Source organism: Pinus tabuliformis, chromosome 2_1 (assembly GCF_031772625.1).
Source record: "Pinus tabuliformis cultivar Carrire ecotype Pingquan chromosome 2_1, CPIR1, whole genome shotgun sequence".
NCBI lineage: Eukaryota > Viridiplantae > Streptophyta > Pinopsida > Pinales > Pinaceae > Pinus > Pinus tabuliformis.
Window position 1 is genome coordinate 505,168,084 of NC_142299.1, and position 15,217 is coordinate 505,183,300.

A 15,217-nucleotide genomic window follows, 5' to 3' on the forward strand; every position below is an offset into this window, starting at 1 on the left:
ATTGTTTGTGATCGACTTCACTGGGGGTTGGCCTCTGTATAGCTCTGTATCCTTTGTTTCTTTATCATCCCATAATAATAAAAGTTTATTACAAATGTGTGTGGTGCTTGTTTGTGCTATTGTTCTTTGTATTATGTTTGGCACTTTTTATGAAGTAACCGCGATGATGATAATTCAGGTGTTTCGTGGCAATGTTGATTTGCTCTGTCTGATTTATAAGATTTCTGTTGTTATTTCATGGGAGGTTTCTATGCGCTGTATCATCTCCAAGTGCAGCCGAGGATAGTTAACAACAAATCGTGAACTCCTATGGTAAATAAGCTTTCAAAGGATCTAAAGAAAGTGAATTCTCAAGGAATTTATGTCTTATTAGAAAGTGAATTCTCAAGGAATTTATGTCTTATTTTTAAAACTAGGGTTTTAAGTATATCACAATGTTCTTTAAATGTACTCCAGTCAATGGTAATGGTTGTTAGAGAGCCGTGGACTTACAGGAACGAATAATAATGAATTTCAAGAAAATGTTGTGTTCAAAGATATCTTTACAGTGTTGAAGTACAAGTAAGCATTGCCTGACATAAAATGGATAACTAAATAATTTTAATGATAAGACAATCGGTATGATTTATATATGGCTTAAAATTAAAAGTAACTCATCTAAAATAGGAAAAACAATCAACGTTAATCATCTTAAATGCATTTGGATCTTCATCTCAGATACTTTGATTTGCAAAGCTTGGGGACCTATCTTAGATACTTTGACTTGCAAAGCTTGGGGACCTATCTTAGATACTTCGACTTGCATAACTTGGGGAACTTGGACGAATCTAACCAATTAGTAATTTGACCTTCCATTGTGAATCAACAATATCCATAAAAAGTCAAATTGTATGATGAAATTGATGTTTCAAAGCTCATTTGTCAACACAACTATCTGAAACTTTTTAGAGGTGAAATTGTCTTATGTACACTCTACCATGATTGCAATTTTTTAAATCCAAAACATAGTTCAAAGTTTCGTAAACTTGTCTTTTGTTAATGACTCTGCAAAAATATTAATGATGTGATCACTTATCTTGCAATAAATAAGATTCACAATATCTTTATTTTGTCAAATAATGGGCATGAAGCCTCCACATACACTATTTTACTATGAACAAGAAGATTCACAATATCTTTATTTTGTCAAATAATGGGCATGAAGACTCCACATACACTATTTTACTATGAACAAGAAGATTTTGTATTGCATAATACATTGGAATCTATTGCTCAAACGAGAAGCCAACCTCATCCATTATGTGGATTCACATTGATTTTGTCAACATTAAATGCACCCTTATATTCAATTTTAGTGGTCAATAGTTCTGCCTACTTCTTACAAGACCAAAGTAACTGACTAGTTTCATATTCTTAATGCAGTACTTCATACTGTGCTAATATGTATCTTTCATAAACAATCCTTTTTGTGGCTTCTAAGCAGCTCTCTTTCATATCCTACATGGATTTGTAGACCACACTAACATCAAATAATATATCAAATCTGCTATGAATCAAGTAAATGAGGCTCCAGTAGTCTTCTTGTAGAGAGTACCATTAATTTTCAAAGGCACACTCAGTCAATTTCTCTCTTGATTGATATGGTGCCAAAAATGGTTTATATTGTTCCATCCTAAACATGTATAATGAATGGCGATTTATATTTAGGTAAATAAATATATTGTTATCCATTTGCAAAACTTGGATTCCATAAGGAAAAATACAACACACTCAGGTTTGTAATTCTAAATATCTCTATTTATTGTTTTTTCAAACCCAAAATTAGGTTGACACTACTTCAATTTATGATTAAGTCACCAACATGTAAGTATTATAGCTTGCACATTTATGATTAAGTCACCAACATGTAAGTATCATCATTTGCAAAATATAAACACTACAATCAAATTCATGATGCTTGAAACCAAAACTAATAATCAATCAATCTTCTTATACCACACTATGGAGGCTTGCTTCAAAGTGTAAAAGGATTTCTTTAGTAGGATGTATGTTATAACTCTTATACAGAATGAATAATGTGTGAAAGAATAAGTAGATAAGAGTTCATATTTGCAATAGGTACAGAGATTTCAATGTAGTCAATATGAATATGATCTTGTTGAGAGAAGATTTTTGTCACAAGTAAATTTATGTTTCTCAATAACACTTGTAGATGGTAAATTTAGTCTTGTAGACCATTAGACATTTCATCACATTCTTTCTTTATGCAGATGGTAAATTTAGTCTTGTAGACCATTAGACATTTCATCACATTCTTTCTTTATGCCTGGGGAACTAAGTCAACTTTTATTTTTCATCAAAGGAATTGCACTCTTTAGTCATATCATTCTCCCATTTAGATTAAACTTGTGCATCTGAATGTCTATTGAGATCAATTCCTTTAGGATACATGCCATGAAAGAAACACTAACACACTATTTCTATCAAGTCTTTCTTGAGTCATTTATCATACGTACATTAACATCGACAACTTCAATTGTCTTAGTCAACCATTGGAGAAGACAAATGTCCCTTATAGATGGAATTTTTGTATTAGATTCACCATGAGAATTCATAGTCAAATGATTAGATAAGCCATTGCTTGTAGTCAATTATATTGGAAAAGATCCACTCGAACTGAAATCCGTTACACTAGTTGATTGCCTAGTGGAAAAGCTAGTCAATGAATTAGTTAAGGCTGTATAATAATATGCTGATATAGAATTTGTCCTAATCTCAAATGCATCATTGCTTAATAATCCATATGGGGACTTTAGTTTGGCAACCCTTGGAAGTCTACTTGTTAAAAGACAACATCCCACCTGCAAATAACTTTTCATTTTATTAGAATGAACAATTTGTAGGCATTTGCCAATTTGTAGCAATTTGTAACCTTCATGGCCAACCTTCAAGGAACAAAATTTGTTACAATTAGATGATTTATCAAATAAAGAACAGAGCTTCATACATGTATGATTTTTCTTTTTGCAATCATGACTCCCATCATGACCTGCCAAGTTTCGGCATTCCTCCAATTCATTTCCTTGGTGTGATTCAAGAGAGCAATATGTGCACTTTTCATCGCAACAATGGTTACCCATACAAGAGTGATCAGAGAAATGGCCCTTCTCTAGAACACACCGCCAAAAACATACAGAACATTTACAAACACATACAGAGAGTCCCTGTTTCAGTTCTTCAAGTGATAAAATTGCCTCCAGTTGCAACTTTTGTACATCAACATTCCCAGAAAATTCTGCAGTGTTGCAGTGAAGCCACTTTTCAACACAATCGCGCCATCTATCAGACAATGCCACTAAGAAATCGAGAAATTTAGAGTGCCAAAAATCACCATTTTTGCCTCTCCTTTCCAAGACACATTCTAGTTTCGATCTGAGACGATACAAAATTTTGCCATTTGACATATATTCATCCAGAGCTGCAAGCTCCAAGCCAGTGTCATGCAAATCTAGAAGGAGATCCCCAATTACCATTGGAGCGTCACTTACCTCTTCCTCTGAGTCAAATTGGCAGCCTTCAAACACTGAATCATGATTAGATAAGCCATTGCTTGTAGTCAATCATGCATGGATTCATTTGACTATGAATTGGCTCTAGATAATACAAATGTATTGCCTGCATTCCAAATTGTGGTCAAGGAGATTTACACTAATGTGAGCAAGAAAATGCTGAATTCAGATTCCTATAAGTCTCAATTGTCTCTCAACAGAGTTAATATTATGGATGTATATGGAGATGGGGATGGAGTGGAACCACCCAAAACAAAGAATTCTTGCTGCTGAGGATTCAGAGAAAAAGCTCCTTTGTTTCTGGGCCTTCTTCAAACAATTGTCTATGTCCTTAATTGGAAGAACAAATATGCAGCATAAGCTATCAGCATGATGATGCTGCTGACTCTAGACAGTTGTAATGTTGATACAGCTGCTTCACTATATGCCATATATTGTTGAAGGGCCAAGGGTGCATGAGACACAGTGAAGCCATCATGAGAAGACTGGAGTCGATTCCAAAAATAACCTACGTCATATAGCAATACAACACCCATGGTTAGGCCCTAATGAATGAATATCATGAGCAGGTCGGACTTGTTTTGGTGGCCTAGGTTGTTAAAGAAAAACTAAAAATATATCACATGCCTTGTCAAACTGTTGTTCTTTTTTCATGTTGGCAATTCCTCCACAAAAGAGAGATGTGCCAAGCACAAAAAGTAAGTTGGAAAGCACAGAGCCTAGTAGAGAATACTTGACCACATTGGTCTTGCCATGGTAAAGTGCAAACACTGCAATGAGCATCTCTGTTGCATTTCCACATGTGGCGTTGAGCAGCCCGCCAACTATAGGAGAATTAATTAACAATATATTTGCATCAGTTACTTTGAAATGTCAAACACTTTCTCATATATATCAATTAGCTCATATCTTGTATCCACAAATATGAGTACATAGTCCATATACATATAAGAATCTCACTTGTTGGTCCAGTGTAGAATGCAATTTGTCTGCAACAATTTACAACAAAACATCAGATTGTAGAACCAACAAACATAATATTTTATGAAGTCACTACACTGCAGTGACCATTCCAAGTGTATAAACAATTGCAGTACAAGGTATAGATTACACATAACCTATGTACATATACCATGCAATTTTTCACTTACTCGGTGACAAAGCCTATACGTTCAGCAAGAGGTGCAAGGCCAAGCAAACTTATGATGAACACCCAAACCTGCAAACAAAAGAATGTGGAAAATGATGCCAGAAAAACTTACAGAAAATGTCAGAAATGATAAACTTTCAAGTAGCATGAACCCTCCGTCCTTTCTATTGATAAACTTACAGAAATGATGCTACTTTCAATAAAGAGCTTGAAAGACAACTTGTTATTTTTAGATTGCTTACAATAGATGGGCTGGAGCTTCCATTTTTGGTTGCTCTGTTTCTTCCACTCAAAGAGGATGAGTTCATTTCCATCACGTAATCCTCCAACATGGCTATCTGCAACTTTCGCATCCATATTCAAATTAATGTTGTTCACAGGCCTCAGACATTGATACCTATTTCCAACATCTGCACTTAAGGTCCACAGAACAGACTGCTCTGCCTTGTCATGATTATAATCTGCCAAGTATATCTGTTCAACAACATTCAACAAAAACTATGGATTAGGGGACCACCGTTGTAAACAACTCTGTTGCAGCCCATAATGCCCAAGACTCTGGCATTCCAAAACCCTGAGTTAAGTTGGTTTATAGCATTGCAGTGAATAAGACTTCTCTACATATCTAGAGGAGAGGCTATATTAAACAATGAAACTAAAAGGAAAAGGGAAATAGAAAGTTTTACCTGGTCCCATTCTTTATCCCCGTGTTTCAGAGCATGTCTGGCATTCCGAAACCCTGAGTTAAGGTGGTTTATAGCATTTCAGTGAATAAGACTTCTCTACATATCCAGAGGAGAGGCTATATTAAACAATGAAACTAAAAGGAAAAGGGAAATAGAAAGTTTTACCTGGTCCCATTCTTTATCCCCGTGTTTCAAAGCATGTCTGGTGGCCTTGTATATCGATATGGATACCTAGTTGTTGTTCACGTGAATTCATTTGTTTAACTTCACCTTCAACTAGGCAATCTTTAAGGTATCTAAACAAGTTCAATGGATATTTATGACTACTTTTATTCTATTTCATAGCCACTTTAACCCCCAAATAGGGCTTTCGGCATGGCTTCCTCAATTCAAACTCATTATCATCGACCCTTGCTTTCAAAAAAGCCCATTCACATTTCAATATTCTTCCACACACTATGCCTTACGGCGTTTCCTTTGCAACATTAGATGCAAATGCTAGTTAATATGAAGATAGAGAATAAAAACAAATTTCTAGATTGTTTTCTCTAAGACTATAAGATCAATACAACTTTCTACCATTGAAAAGAATAAGCTTGTGTGATTCTTTTAGATTGGACAAGATGTATAACCAAAAGCAAACAAAAGGAACAATGTAGTACTAGGGTTTTGAGAAATATTGAAAAGAGTACATTTTCTTTCCTGGAAAGATTAAACCACACACGACCAATCCAATCCAAATATAATGATGTGGAATAATGCAAGAAGAAATGATATTAATATTATAAAGTTAGTATGGTTTAAATAATATTATAAAAATATTAAAGCTATATATTAGAAAACATAATATATCAAAGCTATATATATGAAAACTTTCTGTGTATGAAAACTTTCTGTGTAATTGTTTTCTTGTAAACATGAAGAATATGCAAATGCATATAGAATATGTGCTAGATAGTTTTCCCAAATATCTGATATGGGGGAAATAAAACAGATTTCTAAGATGGTTTCTCTTGAAAAATATTATGGCATTTGGACAAAGATAATGAATAGATTTCTCAACAACAAAAGAAAAATAAAAGATTGAGAAATCTTCTCCCAATTTTCTAGTTTGTCCAAGATATATAAATATAAGCCAACCAAAAGAGGAATGCCCCATTAAAATGTTGAGCAGCATTTAAAAGAGTAAGATTTCTCTCATGGGAAGATTAAACCATGTTTTACCCACACAGATACAATGAAGGAAACCATATCGTTTTGGTTCGATGGCTATTTCTAGAAACACTAATCTGTAGGATTTTTTGAAACGTGTTACTTTAATAATATTTGCCGTGTCCAGACAAATTTTAGAGCAATGCCTCGTTGAAGATTGGCATACACAACAACATGGAGCAGCTCGATCAACTAATAAGGTGACTCAAGAGAAGTTATAAAATCAAAAGGGGTTTTATAACTCTCATATGTGGGTTGTTCCTTTCACGAGAAGTGATAAATATTCTTTTTAAAATTTCATATTGGTGTTTAAGATTTTTAGATTCAGAGTTTACGCATCGATACCTTACTATGGTTTGGGAACAAGGGGTCATCATTTCAGCAAAGGTGTAAACAACAATCGGTACTTCAACCAGAGTGGCCAAAAAATTGTTGTGAGGTCCCTCGACATAAGTCGGGAAAGGAGCAACAATGTCATTCATGTTCTCAAAGAAGCCTGTAGAATAATAACCATGAAGAGAGCCAAGTGATTTGAAATATTCGGTATCAAGAGGTTTCAATCCTTCTATAACAGTCGATACCTGCTTACTATTTTCATATGAGAATCAATTAAAAATGAAGAACTGCTCAGGTTTAAGTGCTTTGTGAAAGAAATTTAATCCATTTATGTAAAACCATTGGCCAAAGTGTACCTAATTGGACATGTAGACCTCCATGACAAGAATAAAAGGATATCATTTTGCCTCATACGAAAATTGAATAGCCCTGTGAATATATCGAAATATTTCATAAAGGAAATAAATCTTCAATTGTCGTTGTTGGACAAATACACAAATATAATTCTATACTGAGCTATCCACTCCATGAGGTTTTAATTAGGCTTCTACTCAGCATAGGTCATGCCCAATGCAATCACCACTTAGAGATGTTGATAGTAGATACTCTTAGAGAAGGGAATTTCAAGGAAAAATCATGAAACGTATGACTAGATATAATGGCTACCTAATTACGCAGATATGGTTTTCATAAACTACCTTATGTATTCTCTCTGATATTAATACAAAGGTTACAGATAGTTGGTAAAACATGCCAATCAAAAATAGTAATCGAATACAGAATGCGTCATGTATATCATGATGTTACACATAAAGCATTATGTATTTGATTATTGTTTTTCACGGCATGTTTTGATAACTATATGTAAGCTTTGTAAATTTCTCTCCGATATTATATAAATAGCTCCGTACTTATTTTAAAAAAAAAAAAAAAAACACTTATGTATTCCATGTATAAGAAGAGACAATCAAAGCATGAGAGACAGGGTGTCACGCCCCTACACCTGCAGTAGTTTTCCAACCGCTTGTAGCAAGGTGCGGCACCACTGAACGCGTTCTTTTCACCAATACTAACATTCGTGGACTACGCCTACTTTCACATTAACATACTTAGCTTTTGTTTCGCAACTAAGTAAAAGCAATTATCCTTTATACTTAATGAAGCCCATACTCATTCATTATCATCATGCAATTAACCAAGAACATCAACAATTGCAACAAGTATAAAGAGGAGGGGCAACTCCCGAACAAGTCTTCCCGACAATATATTATATCAGTTTTCCAATAATACAATCATCAAGTATACTTGGCAAAACTCCAAGTCTATACTTAGAATATTTTACAACCGAGACATAGAACTGCCTTTACAACACTTGTGCCAATCTTACATGGTAGGAGGGTGCTCACCCGAGACACCTAGAACTCCTCCTTAAGTCCTGCACATCTCTGCACGTTCTTTACCCAACACCCGGCACACCGTACCAACCATCGACCAAGAAGTACCTCTGCGCAATCCTCAAACCATGCGCATGAGCTATGCGCATTCACCAACTGAAACTGCGCACTTTTTACCCTCTTGTCTTGTGCGTACTCCAAGTGCGAAGTTGTTGTTTCAAAATGGCTTCAACGCAAGTCATTTATACACACATTACATCGTTTTACATGTGGTCCCTTATGTGGGTGGCAGCCCCTTGGCCGACCCCCAAACTAACACATAAGGTGCCCATAACATGCTCTCCTTGTGTTGGCCATGCCTCAACGCATGCCTCTCCCAAGTCGCATATAAGTCTCCAACATTTAGCCGCATTTCTTCCAAGTGTCGTTCGTCGTCACGTTTCTGTCCAAGGTATCGTCGCAACCAACTCGCCGAAACGTCACATTTTGTCCACCCGCGCGCCCGACTTGTCCGCGTGCATGATGCTCACCCGACGCCCATCGCACCGATGTTCCGAAGGCCTTACATCCTCCTCCACCTTAAATCGTTGTCGACCTCGACAACATACCATCCTGGTAGCTATCATCCACCAAGATCATCATCATCCATGATGTTGACTCCTCCACACAAAGCAAACATCCTTGCAACATATGTAGAGCCTCATCTACATCATGCCTCGAATTAGTAACCAACTGCCACGAAGCTCACCAAAGTATACACCTCTACGGTATGTCCTCCATCAAATGTCATCTCGATCCATGATCATCGACTCCTCTACCACAATCTCCACTGCAACATCTCGTGTCGACCTCATCATGTGTCCCTATGTGAACTTTTGTCATGATACTCCAACAAACCGCTAACACATCTCTGCACACTTCGCGACCCCATGTCTGAACTAGTTGGGTAGCTAATCCAACTGTCACGCTCAAATCATGAGAGTGAACATCCTCATGCCATCACTCGTTGTTCCTCAAACATCTGCCACATCCTTGACTCCTCAAGAATCCATCTTCATAATCCATGCTCAGGTCCATGGAAACTCCATCCATCTCATTTGCAACATGTCATGATGCTTGATGCCAAGCCATCCCTGCACCATCAGTCATACCTGCTCCACATGTCTAAGGGACTCACTGCCATGAGCAACTAACAATGAGCCCCATCTTCTTCATCCATCTAAGAAGATGTAGAGGGAGTAGAGCCTGAAGGCTCTCCCTCACTAATCAACTCGATCCATCTATCAGGATCCTCAATCTCCATCCTTTGTAGATAAGCAACCCGGTCTTCCTTCTGGACATCCGGTCTCACATATACCTCCTCATCATCATCATCATCATCCTCAACCAACTCTAGCCTTCTTGACAAATCCAAGATGCTATCTGAAAGTGATCTAATGACCAATGACTGCTCGGTAAGCTTTGCCTCAATAGTAGACAATCGCTTATTCACCTTTTCCTTATCCTCCATTTGCATCACTCCTAATTTACAATCAGGTCTTGTCACACCAATGGTTGGAACACCAATGGGTACATCTTCCCTTCCATCATAAATGTAGAGCTTCTTCAAATGTGGAACAATCATAGCATCAAATTGTTTCATGAATTCCATCCCCAATACAGCCTCATAGTCATCAATCCGCACTATAGTGAAGTCCACCTTCCCGGTCCATTCACCAAGTGTAGTGTTAGCGCTTGGAATTCCCCTAGGCTGAGATAGACAAACTCTCAAGGCTACATCAAACCATTTCACCTCGTAGCTAGCCCTACGGGGTATGAGAAGGCTCTCTCGGGTCAGACTTGATAGATCTTATAATATAATTAGGCTGACCAATTAGGATCAAAGATATTAGGCTAGTAAATTGATAAAGGGGGGTTGATTTAAAGATTTTTGGGTTTTTTGGTGGCAATTGGAGGGAGTGCAATTTAGGGTGCGGGGATGGAGCACAGTTTTTGCAGGGGGTTCTTTGGGGCAAGGTAGGAACTTGTGCTGATGCCTTTGACTTGGATGAGTGATCAGGGAAGAAAGAGAGGAGGTTAAAGAGGGCAAACAAGGACTTTGAATCCTCTTTAAACAGTGGAAAACATAGATATTGAACAGAATTAAAAGCTGAGCATGGCATGCATGAATTCAAACTTTATCACTTCATCTTGTTCAATTAGCAGCAAAGAAAGAGAGATGTAACACATAAACAAACTTACAGTAACAATTAGAAGACACACCATCAACACAATGATCCACAAGAATCCACAATGAAGTCTGCAAAACCCTGGCCTTCCTTTCCTTAAATTGCAGAAGTAGATGTACAATACACAATAATGCTTTCTCCCACAAGAGTCCAACCATGAAAATGAGAAGGAGAGAGCATAATATAGACCTCCTAGACCATCTAACTCCTTTCCCCACCTCTAGGGGTCGAGCTCAGCTTCCTAGGAGCAGTTTGAACTAATTCTAAACTAAGAACTAGAAAATAGGCAGCCCAACAACTTGCCTCTATTACTTAGCTAACTCATCCATGCATTAATTTTTCACTATTTACATCAAAGAAGCTTCTAGAAGAGTAAAGAAAGATAAAACCTATCAAAGTGCCATGAAAATATTACATTCATCCATCATCTACAAGTAAAAATGGTCAACCATAGTCAAAACAGTGTTTTTTGACCGAAAATGGCAATTCTGGCAAATCTGGAAGTTCTGGTCGTGCCCCTGGAAGTTCTGGTCACGCCCCTTCACAGCTGTTTTTGAGTGGGTTCCACTGGTCCAAATCAGGTGCAAGATGGCTCATTGGAAAGCTTGGCCTGTCTACTTTCCATCCCAAGTGGAATTTCTGAATTTGGTGTTGATTTGACCCCTCAAAAATTGATTCTCCCAAGGTCACTTTCTGCAACTCAAAAAGTGGGCAGAAAGTCATTTTTTTGATGTATTTTGAGCTTTTGGAGGCTCAAATCTCAAAATTAGGCTGCTCCCAAGTACTGGTAATTTTTCTTTTTGCATGCCCTTTCCAAAAATGCCAAGTTTGCAAAATTCCGAGCAGCCCTTCAAAATGGTCTCACCCGGGGTGAGACCAAACCGTGGGCAAAACCTGTAATTTTACCAAAAATTTGCAAAATGCTCCAAAATTCTCAAAATTTTCAGATTTTGATGCTAGATCAAGGCTGATCAGTACCATGATGAGTGAGGGATGCCTCAGCCAAGATGCGGAGTGGATTTGTCCTTTTCTTCTTCTTCCGGGCCTCTGACAGCTCTCTTTGGAGAATTTTCATTCTCGCCTTGCAAACATGTAATCTTGCCCAGTAGTGTGTCTTCATGTTCCGGAGCAGCTCCTTGTCACGGTTTTCCTTGTCTAACAGTCCCTCCAAGCGCCAATTTGCTCGGATGAGCAATAACTCTCTATCCTTGGGCAGTGGGTCCCCAGGCCTCCTGCGGTTGATGACTCGGTCGAATCGAATCCAACATAACTCATCCAACTCTTTCTCTGTCTCCAGCTGTTTGGTCCGCTGCTCTAAATAAGTGATAGTCCACTGAGCCATCTCAAGCTTCCGCTGCAACACAAGGTTCTCTTCCTTGAGCTCATAGAAATCTGAAGAGGAAGGAGAATGAGCATCACGACCAGTGAAATCATCATGTGCCTCGCCAACTGCCTCATCCTCAACCATGGGCTGCTTGCCCTCTCGTACTGCCTGTGCCGATGAAGAAAGCGAGGCCCCTTCCACCTGGTGTGGAGATAACACTCGCTGCTCTGATGATGAAGACGAGACCCCTTCCACTGGCTGTAGAGAAAGTACTCGTCGGGCTGCTGCAAATAAGGTCCTGTGACCTCTCTGATATGTGACCCGAGGAGAAGAAGCCATGTGTCTCAGGATGCTGGTCTCGGGCTGATGTGATGGCCCTCCCTCCTCATGAACTGCCTCCGGCCCTGAATGTGACTGTGTGAAAACATCTCGGGAGATGAAATCCGCCCAAGGGATGCCCTGCTGGCTCAGCTGATGGGAAACTACTAGCTGAATAAGACCATGATGGCATAGGCTCCGGAGCTGCTGTACTGGGGTCTGTCTCCGAAAGGTAGTGGCTATCCTCTGAATGTCGTGAAATAAGTATGCCGAGATGTTCATCATCCTCACTCTGGTGAAGTGCATCATCATGCGGATATGACAAGAAAATACTCGTGAGAATCTCCCCTCGCATGTGAAATAGTGCATAATGAGTCTCATGGTGTCTATATACTCTGCTCGGAGGAACTTGATAGGAAAGTTCCTTGTCAAGTGATGCACATAGACAGGCCTAACATATGGCTCATAGTATACCAGGTCCACCCACTTGCGCTTTGGCCATACCTCACCCACATTGGGTATCCCGGTAGCATCTGTGATAGCCTCTGGAGAAAACACAAAATTCACCCCTGCAAGGGTGACCTGCTTGTCATGGAGATGGAGGACAAACAACCGGGCCAAGTCTCTGTGATGCTGGATGTGTGACAGCCTCTCACAAAACTGAAAACAAGCCATATGCTGAAAGCAAGATACTGCCAATGGGCAAGCCTGCAACTCTGTCAGTGATGTAGGCTCTTCCCTCTTGTGGTGACCACCCTTGCCTCCCCTACGAGGCCTCTGCTGTATCTCAATCTCAGTAGATGATGATCGGTCATCACCTTGCTCATTAGTCTCAGTGGTTGACATAGTGTTATTGAGCAAGGTGGAATAAATAAGTCAAAATGACCGCTGCCCTGCCTGCAAAATGCTGTGAAGTATGCTGTTTTCAAGGGGAAACATCATGAGGGATATGTTAGGGGAGGGAATTTACATATAGGAAAGGGAAAAAATATATATATAAGCAGGGAATTCTGAAGGAAAACATCACATAATGTTAAACATGCCATCTCATCTTTCATCATTTGCAAATCAATACTTTATTTAGGGAAACTGTGATTTTTAATCACCAAGGGAAAGGACAATATAGAATTTTCATCATGATGGAAGGAAGGATGTCATGGGCATAGGGGGATAAGGCAGCATCAACTATCAACATTTAACCGGCTGCTCATTTCATTTTGTCTTTGAATGTCTATTAAGAGCATACTCTGTTTTTTATAACTTTTAAAATGGTCATTGATGCTTTTGGGGAACAGGGACTTTGTATGCTTGATCACCAAGGGAGGGAAGGGTTACTGTAATAAATTTGCAAGAAAAATGGGATATGATGTGTCAATGGTATTTAGGAAGATGAGGGTGAAAGGGAATTAGGGTTTAAGGGAACAATGAAACCCCTCAACAAAGTCTGCCAACTAATTTTCATGACAGCAGTTCATTTAAAACAGAGGCAGCTTCATCATGCTTTTGCCATGAGTGAATTAGGGTTTTCAATTACATACTTTGTCAAAAGGGAAGGGTATCAATTGCATAGGGATTTTAGGGGATTTAATGAGCAATTGAATCAAGGTTTTTGTGAGGGGAAAGGTAAGGGAAAACAGAGTTTAAGGATAGGGAGATAAATACCATGTCACTTTGCAAACCCTAGCACAGCAAAACTGCTCTTTTGATAACTATGCAGCTGTATATTTAATGAATTTTTGTCATGAGCACCATACAGCTACTAATCTTTGACATTTACACAGCAAGAGGTCATTTTTCTTTTGTTTTTATAAGGCTATGCAAGTTACATTTTTCACTGTTTTTTGTGTGATATTCATAAGCATGCCTTGCTATCATTTTTTCTTTTTGTTTTTATATGTTTTTTTTTTTATTCTGCTGTGTATTTACATATGTAAATTTGCTGTATATACTAGTGTAGGGTTTGAACATGACACATGGGAAAAGGTAGGGTTTATAGGGTTTGAGGGGCAGGTTTGGTATGACTAATTTGCAAATGAGATTAACAAATATAACATGTTAACATATGTAATTTAATTTTGGGAAAATGAATGGAGGGATATAAGGAAAAAAAATTGCCTTGAAAAACAAACAAACTGTCATACATATGCATGCAAAACATCAAGTCATTTTAACCTATTTTCTATGGATTTCCTTGCATAAAATCATGACCATAATCTTCTTTTGCAACCCCAACCCATCATCAAACATGTGAATGAGGCATACCTGAACAGTTGGAGAAAATTCGAGGGTGAATTTGGCGTTTGAATAAATTTTACAGCAAACTGATTTTTTGGTCGCGCAAGCTCCCAGTTTGGTCTCACCCCTCCGTTTGGTCGCGCCTGTGTAATTTAACACAGCGCGTTGGCCTTTTTTTGGTCGCGCTCCTCCGTTTGGTCGCGCTCCTCCAAAAGACTGAAACTTCTGCAATTTGCCCAATTTCGCCCTCTAATCGCCTTTTGCTTGTAATTTCTTGCTCCAAATGCACAATGAAGACCTTGCAAGAGGGAATTTGCTTTTATAGGCTCATATTTAAAAAAATTTGACTTTAAAAACCCACTTTATAATGTTTAAACCTTTACATTCTCTTTAACACTATTTTAGAGTCTTTTTGTCCTGAAATAAGCTCTTTGGATGCGTTTGACTTCGTTCTTTTTGCAGGTTGACCGCCTGAGGGACTGTAGTGAAGGAACCAGGGTTATTTCCGGCACTTTTACAAATTTTTGAGAATTTCTTTATTTTTTCAAATTTCCACATGGCCTTGGACTTAAAAACAGGGTTTTTAAACCCAAGGCATAAAATGAGCTATAACTGAAGAAAATGATAATGAAATGTATGTACAAGACTCCTTCCGGCTTGCTGGGCACCTACTGACCATGACTCATGACCTTGAAATGATTTGACTCAAAACCCTAGACCTAAGACCATGGGACCTCAAGACAAAAACAAGAACAAGCCTGACTC

The 15,217-nt window shown here is 38.4% G+C and overlaps 1 long non-coding RNA gene across 1 annotated transcript; it reads right to left on the minus strand.

Annotated features, from left to right (window-relative positions):
- Window positions 1-4,216: 4,216 nt before the first annotated feature.
- Window positions 4,217-4,755, minus strand: LOC149201168 (uncharacterized). The gene is made up of 3 exons (XR_016253402.1): window positions 4,721-4,755; window positions 4,530-4,558; window positions 4,217-4,393 (listed from the first exon to the last, which is right to left on the minus strand). It is a non-coding gene; the product is annotated as an uncharacterized LOC149201168 (long non-coding RNA).
- Window positions 4,756-15,217: the final 10,462 nt, after the last annotated feature.